General features: G+C 40.2%; 1 protein-coding gene across 1 annotated transcript in view; it reads right to left on the minus strand.

Moving 5' to 3' along the window:
* Window positions 1-7,535, minus strand: part of Camkmt (calmodulin-lysine N-methyltransferase) — a 397,552-nt gene that overhangs the window by 33,014 nt on the left and 357,003 nt on the right. The window lies entirely within an intron of this gene.

The following is a 7,535-nucleotide window of genomic DNA, read 5'->3' on the forward strand; positions in this document are numbered from 1 at the left end:
GAGAGAGAGAGAGAGAGAGAGAGAGAGAGCTACTTGAGGTTGGGTAAAAGCTATAGGATAGTGTTGGGGACACTGGACCAGAGGTCACTGGGCAGGGCCAGTGCCTGTTTTTAGCAGGCAGACCATAAAACCTCAGAATTTACAAGGCTGGCAGAGTCCTCAAGAAGGATCTTGCCTCAGAAGTGGGAAATCATAAACCCTAGAGAAAATGCTAATCTGCTGGTATGAAGCAAATTTTAAAAACAAGGTCCCAAAATAAGGAATAGTTGCCACGTGACATAACAATATCCCAGGATGAAACTCAAAAATCTTTCCAGGAGTTCAAAAGCACTCAGATGCCAACAAGTTAAAATTTAAAGTGCTCAGTATGCAATCAAAGATTGCTAGAGAGAAAAGACCAGAATTCAACCTAAAACTGACAGAGCTATAAGACAATCAAGAAGGGTGTTGATATCTGTATCATATTAACCTTGATGTATTTCAAATGTGGTATAGAAGCGTTGTTGATTTTTAAAATTTTTCTAAAATTTTAAAGATAAAAATATGATATATGAGAAAAACCATACTAAACTCAATCAACAAGAGATTAGAAATTTCAGAGGAAAAGATTAAAGAATCTGAAGACATAGCAATAAAAAATACCCAGAAAGGAGCTGACAAGATGGCTTGGTAGAAAAAGGCCCTTGCTGCCAAGCCCGCCAATCTGAGTTTGATTCCCAGAGCCCACATGGCAGAAGGAGAGGACCCCCTCTCCCAAGGTGTTGTCTAGTCTCTGAGTAGGCAAATGTACACTCAGATATACATTAAAAACAAGATTTATTTATTTTATTTATATGACTATACTGTAGCTGTCTTCAGACACACCAGAAGAGGGCATCAGACCCCATTACAGATGGTTGTGAGCCACCATGTGGGTGCTGGGAATTGAACTCAGGACCTTCAGAAGAGCAGTAAGTGCTCTTAACTGCTGAGCCATCTCGCTAGCCCACTATTTGAATTCTTAAAAACCTGGTAAAGGGAGGAGGCAGGGAAAAGACTAGAAGAAACCCTGACGGAAGACTTTACTAACTTAGTGAGAACTATTAACACCAAGATGAAAACGGTTCAACAAAGCTCACACATAAGAAACATGAGAAAAATACGAGCCATGCCATGACCAAAATGATTGAAAGAAGCACGAATTAAAAAGTTCCCAGAGGAAAAAGGAGCATCCCATGTACAGATGAGAGGATGGGGTCAGAGGGGATCATGGCTCCAGTGCCTTGGAAGGACAGAGACATCGTGTCAGTGGAGATAGATTTCAGAGGAAGAGGGAAGACATGCTTTTGAATATTGTGGTGGTTTGAATATGCTTGGCCCATGGGAAGCACTACTGTTAGCCTCCTAATGTGGCCTTGTTGGAGGAAGTATGCCACTATGCAGGCAGGCTTTGGGGGCTTCTAGTGTTCAAGTTCAGCCTAGTGAGAAAGAGAGAGTCCTCTCCTGGCTGCTCTCAGATCCAGATGTTGACCTCTCAGCTCCTCCTTCAGCCTCATACCTGCCTGGATGCTGCCATGCTTCCCACCTTGACGATAATAGATTGAACCTCCAAACCTGCAAGCCAGCCCCAATTAAATGTTGTCCTTTATAAGAGTTGCCTTGGTTATGGTGTTTCCTCACAGCAGTGAAAACCCTAATGAAGACAGATATTTAAAACCACAACAACAGCAGCAGCAACAAGCTGAAAGAACTGACCACCACCAAAATGTCAAAGAAAGTCCTTTAGGCAGAAGAAAAATGGTACATGGAAATACATGGCTATATAAAGGAATGGTGGGGACCAATAGTAACAACTCTACAGTTAAATATGTATGTATAAACCTCCTTAAAATAGGAATTCTAAGTACTATGAGGTTTGTAACATGCATAAACAACTAAAATGTAAACCTAGATCATAAGGTGTGGGAGGAGATGGGCAAGCTCCTCCTACATGGGTTTACACCAACCCACAGGGTTAAGGACAGATTTAATGAGTCAAAGGGGTATAAGACAGGGGCTGAGAAGAGGGCTCAGTGGGTAAAGTGATTGCTGTGCAAGCATGAAGACCCCAGTTTGAATCCCCAGCACCCACACAGAAGGTGGATGTGATGGCAGCCTGTAACCCCAGCACTGCAGGGATCTCAGATGCTCATTAACCAGCCAGTGGAGCTAAAACAATGAAATCAGGTTCAGTGGGAGACCATGGCTCCAAGAATAAGCTGAGAGAGTAGTGGAGGAGACGGCACACTGCTGTCAACGCCTGGTTGCCAATATCTACACAGGCCAGCCCCATCTCCCCAGAAGTACACCATACCATCTACAGTAGGGAGAAGAGGAAGAAAGCAAAGCTACAGTTAACAAGGCAACACAATTGATTAAACTAGGACAGAACACACCAAGCCAACGGGAGGCAGGAAAAGATGGTGACTAGGAGACAAATCGTAAGATGCAGGACTGCAAATTCAAACTGAACCATTCCAGCCATTGTGTTAGATGAGGATGTCTGAACACATGGGTTAAACAGCAGAAGATCAGACAGGCAAGGCAGTGCAGGCCTGTAATCCTACTCAGGAGAAGGAGTCAGGAAGATCACACATTTGAAGCTAGCCTGGGAAACCTGGCAAGGCCCTGTCTCAAAAATTAAAATGTGCTTGGAGATACAGCTTGGTTGTAGAGCATTGGGCTCTGGATCCAGCCCTGATACTACAAAAAAGATAAAGAACAAAGCAAATCTAGGCCCAAGTGTACAGCTTATATCAAAAGCATTTTATACATAAAAACACAAAGGAGTTAAAGGTAAAAATATGGGGGAAAGACACATGAATGCTACTCAAAGGGCAGGACAGACACTCTAACCCAGACAGTCCATCTTAGAGTAAAAGCATTACCAGGACTGAAAGAGACTGCTTCACCACACTAAAGGGCCAGACAAGGAGGCTAGCCTTGCACCTCTCAAGCTTATGACTGAGTCACAGAAAGCCCCACTGGATAGCACTGAAGAACAGATAAAGCCTAGGTATGGTCAGAGACTCTAATATCCCTCTCTCGTTAAATGGACAGAAGATAAAAACCTAACAAAGGTTATATAAAGCTAATAAAGATAGCTTTAAATGCTATAAACCATACACCTTAATTGATATTTGTAGAATATAAATATAAACTAATCCATTAGTAAAGATAGAATTCATATTTTTTTAAATAGATCCATTCTGGATCATAAGTCTCAATAGGGTTAGAAGGATCAAGATAATATAAAAATATGATCCTTGTTCATAATGGAATTAAAGTGGCTATCAACAATAAATTAGAAATCAATGTTATAAAATCTTCAAATATTGAGAAAATATTATATTTATAAATATCCTACAGCCCAAATAAAAAATCAAAGCAGAAACCAAGAAGCCCTTTGGACTGAATAAAACTGAAAATACACCCTATGAAGGTTTTCAGGATGCTGCACAGAACATGGGAGGAAATTAACAGCAATGAACACCTACATTAGAAAAAAGAGACAGCAAACTAGTGAACTCAGTTTCCAGCCAATACATCTAACAAAAAAAAAAAAGAGTAAATTAAACTCAACATAATCAAAGAAAGGAACTAATAAAGATCAGAAGAGAAATGAATAAAACAGAAACAAAAATAATAGGGAAAAAAATCAATGAAACCACACACAGGTTCTTGGAGATCAATAAAACTGATAACCCTCAGTTGGGTCAGACTGGCCAGAGAAGAGAAAACAGAATATGTATATTACTGCTGCAGTGATGAGGAAGTCACACACTGGATTCTGGACGTAAGAGCAACACATGCTTCTGTGTGAGCGTTTCCATGTGTGTCCCAGCGTAGCTGTCCATAACAGACATATAAACACATAGACAAAAATTCACACTAAGTGGGGGTTTATCATAAGGAGGTAAGAAGGCTGTTTCAATATTTAAAAACTGATAAATGTAACACACAATAGTAACGAACTAGGAAGGAAAAACACGTAACCAACTTGAACAGGGCAGAAAATGCATTCGATATAGTTTAACATCTGTTTCTCATGGAAAAAAAAAAAAGCTCAGCAATAAAAGACTAGAAACAATCTCCTCAAAGGCCAGCAAGATGGCTCAGTGTGTAAAGGAATCTCTTCTTCAACCTGAAAAACATCCGTGAGAAATCTGCACTGACGTCACACAATGGTGACACTGCACGTAACGGTGACGTCACATGTAATGGTGACTGGCTGCATCCTTTTGCCCTGACTTCAGGAGCAAGAACAAGCTGTTTCTTTCACCCTGACACACTGAAGGGTACAGCCAGTCCAGTAAGGAAAGAAATAACAAGGTTTCTAGATTAGGAAGGGAGACGTCAAATTGTACTTCTTGCTAGCCAGCACAATAATCTATATAGAATATGCTGTGGAGGGCCAACAAAGCTACTAGTTACAGGTGTAGTAGGCTTGTGGGATACAAGATCAATACAAGAATCAATTGTATTTCTTTACACAGGCAACAAATACTGGAAATTGGAATTTCCAATTCTATATCATTTATAATAGCATAAAATTTCATAATAGCTTAAACATATAAGAGAAGTAATTCTGACAAAAGATGACAGAAATTAAATGGGACCCAAATAAATGGGGGTGATTCAAAAGGGAAGAGAATAAAATGTGTTTTGACAATTGGTTATTCATATTTTCAAAAAAATAATTTAAATCTATATCTTGCACCACATGCAGAAATTAACTCAAAATAGATCATAAATCCAAATGTAAACCTATCATTATAAAATTTGTCGATGAAAATACAGGAGAAAGTCCTTGCAATCTTGCATTAGATAGAGATTCCTTAGATACACACAAGATACACATTGGTAAATTAGATAAAAATTAAAGTTAAAAACTTCTGCTCCTTGAAATACAGTGTAAGGAGAATAAAAGGACAAGGCCGGGCTGGGAGACAATGTTTACAAGTCATTCCTGATACACAGTTTATATCCAGAACACAACAAGGACTCTCAGGGTTTGTCAAGAACAAGAAAATAAGCAACCTGATTTTTTTTAAAAAATAGCAAAGCTTTGAACAGACACTTCAACAAAGAAAAAGACATGACAATTTATTCAGTATTTTTAATCCTTAGGGAAATTAAAAGACCCTAATAAATTCCATTATACTCTTAGAATAGTTATCATTTAAAATATCAGTCACATGGAGAGTTGACCAAGATTGGAGGGAATGGAAGTCCTCCAACACTGCCCGTGGAAACGTAAAACAGCAACACTTTTGAAAAATCCCTTAAAAAGTCAAATAGATGCCTATATGTCATTTATTTGTTTCTATGATATACCCTGCAGAAAGCTCACATCCAGGTATCCATGTTGTACACAAACTCTCAAGCTTTCTCTGTAATAGTCTCACACCAGCATCAAACCAGACGTCCAAGGGTGAAAGGATATTGTAGTTTGAAAGAAAATGGCCCCACAGGCTCACAGGGAGTGGCACTGTTAGGAGATGTGGCCTTACTGGAGGAAAAAGTGTATCACTAGGGGTTGCTTTGAGATCTTTGAAGCTCAAGCCAGGTCTACTGGATCACAGTCTCTTCACTGCCTACCTATCTGGATGAGAACTCTCAGCTCTTCCTCTAGCACCATGTCTGCCTGTACAAACCATGTTCCCACCATGATGATAATGGACTGAACCTCTAAACCTGTAAGCCAGACCCATTAAATGATGTCCCTTATAAGAGTTGCTTTGGTCATGGTGTCTCTTCACAGCAATGGGAACCCCAGCTATGACAGATGTGTAAGTCCCACGAACAATAGGGTTCAAATGAAGAGTATTGACAGAGGAGGTCCTGGAGTTCATGTATGTTATTACCAGGGGCCTGGCTGAGGTTCATGTATGTCATAACCAGGAGTCTGGCTGATGCTGGTTTTATGGTTGAACATATAGCTTGCATTTATAAAGATGGCTTCAACAAAGCATCTGAATTATGTCCATGTTCTTCTTATGATTCTCTTCAAACCAAAATAAAATCTTTGTCTCTACTTTCTTTCATTACAATGTCAAAATCTTATGTGTGTTTGAATTTTGTTACAGTTTTTACAGATAGACATAGTTGAAAACCTACCTTTCCAGAACTTCCCATGCTTTAGAAACACTGCAAAAGCTATAGACATGGAATCCTGGAAGGCCTCACCAGGATACGATAGCAGGAAGAGTGTAGTTACAGAGCTTTGAGTTCAAGTGTCAGCATCCTCCTACACAGCAGCAAGGCTGAGGATGCTCTGAGCATCTCTACCAACACCCGTGACACCAACACAGCTGTTAGACGCTGGAGGACTCTGCGGAGAATGAGGGCTGGGGATGCAGCTGAGCGGTAGAGACTTGCCTACCCTCTAGGAGGAGTCCCTGTGTTCAAACCCTAGACTCAAAACCAACCAACACAGTCTCCTTACCCAAGCACTTTGTGGGAGGACAGATTATTAGCATACAGGAAAGCATCAAATATGAGAAACTTACTGCTGTAAGTGTTCAGAAATATTCATTTCCTTTCCTTAACACTGGCACTAATGCACCTTCTCTTTTAGGGCTGGTTTTGAGTTTAAGGTTGAAACACAAAATGTAGTCAATTTCTAGAAAGAGTTTGCATCATCTTTGTGACACAAAACTCATGGTGAAAGAATTCCATAGAAAGTCTTTCTCACTTGTAATAAACTTCATGTGGTATGGGGCTCACTCTAATTTGCATAACATGGCTTCAGAGCATGCTGGCTGTGGGCATGCAAAGCATCCTTTTTCTTTTTCTTTTTCTTTTTTAAGATTTATTAATTTTATGTATATGAGTACACACTGTAGCTGTACAGATAGTTGTGAGCCTTCATCTAGTTGTTGGGAATTGACTTTTAGGACCTCTGCTCACTCCAGTTGGCCCTGCTCACTCAGGCCCAAATATTTATTTATTATTACGTACACTGTAGCTCTCGGCAGACACACCAGAAGGGGGCGTCAGATCTCATTACGGATGGTTGTGAGCCACCATGAGGTTGCTGGGATTAGAACTCAGGACCTTTGGAAGAGCAGATGGTGCTCTTACCCACTGAGCCATCTCACCAGCCCAAGCATCCTTTTTCTTGTTCCTGTGGCTAACATTGCTTTGTTTGCCTTTGTAGACATCATGCTAAAAAACAAGGCAGCTTCTGTGAGGTGTGGGGGTGTATACATTTAATTCCATCACTAGAGAGGAAGAGGCAGGAGGATTGCTGCAAATCTGATGTCAGCCTGGACTGTAGAGTGAGCTGAGGATAGCCTGGGCTACATACATCAAGACCTTGTCTCAAAATGAAAAAAGAAGCTCTTCATGCATTTGTAAAAGTACTACTCTAATGCAATTTTTTTTCCTAATAACATCTCAAAAATAACTTTAGTTATGTATATGTGTGTGTGGGTATGTACTGGTTTGTTTTGTGTGTCAACTTGACACAGGCTGGAGTTATCACAGAGAAGGGAGCTTCAGTTGGGGAAGTG

The sequence above is a fragment of the Mastomys coucha genome, unplaced genomic scaffold, assembly GCF_008632895.1.
Source record: "Mastomys coucha isolate ucsf_1 unplaced genomic scaffold, UCSF_Mcou_1 pScaffold6, whole genome shotgun sequence".
NCBI lineage: Eukaryota > Metazoa > Chordata > Mammalia > Rodentia > Muridae > Mastomys > Mastomys coucha.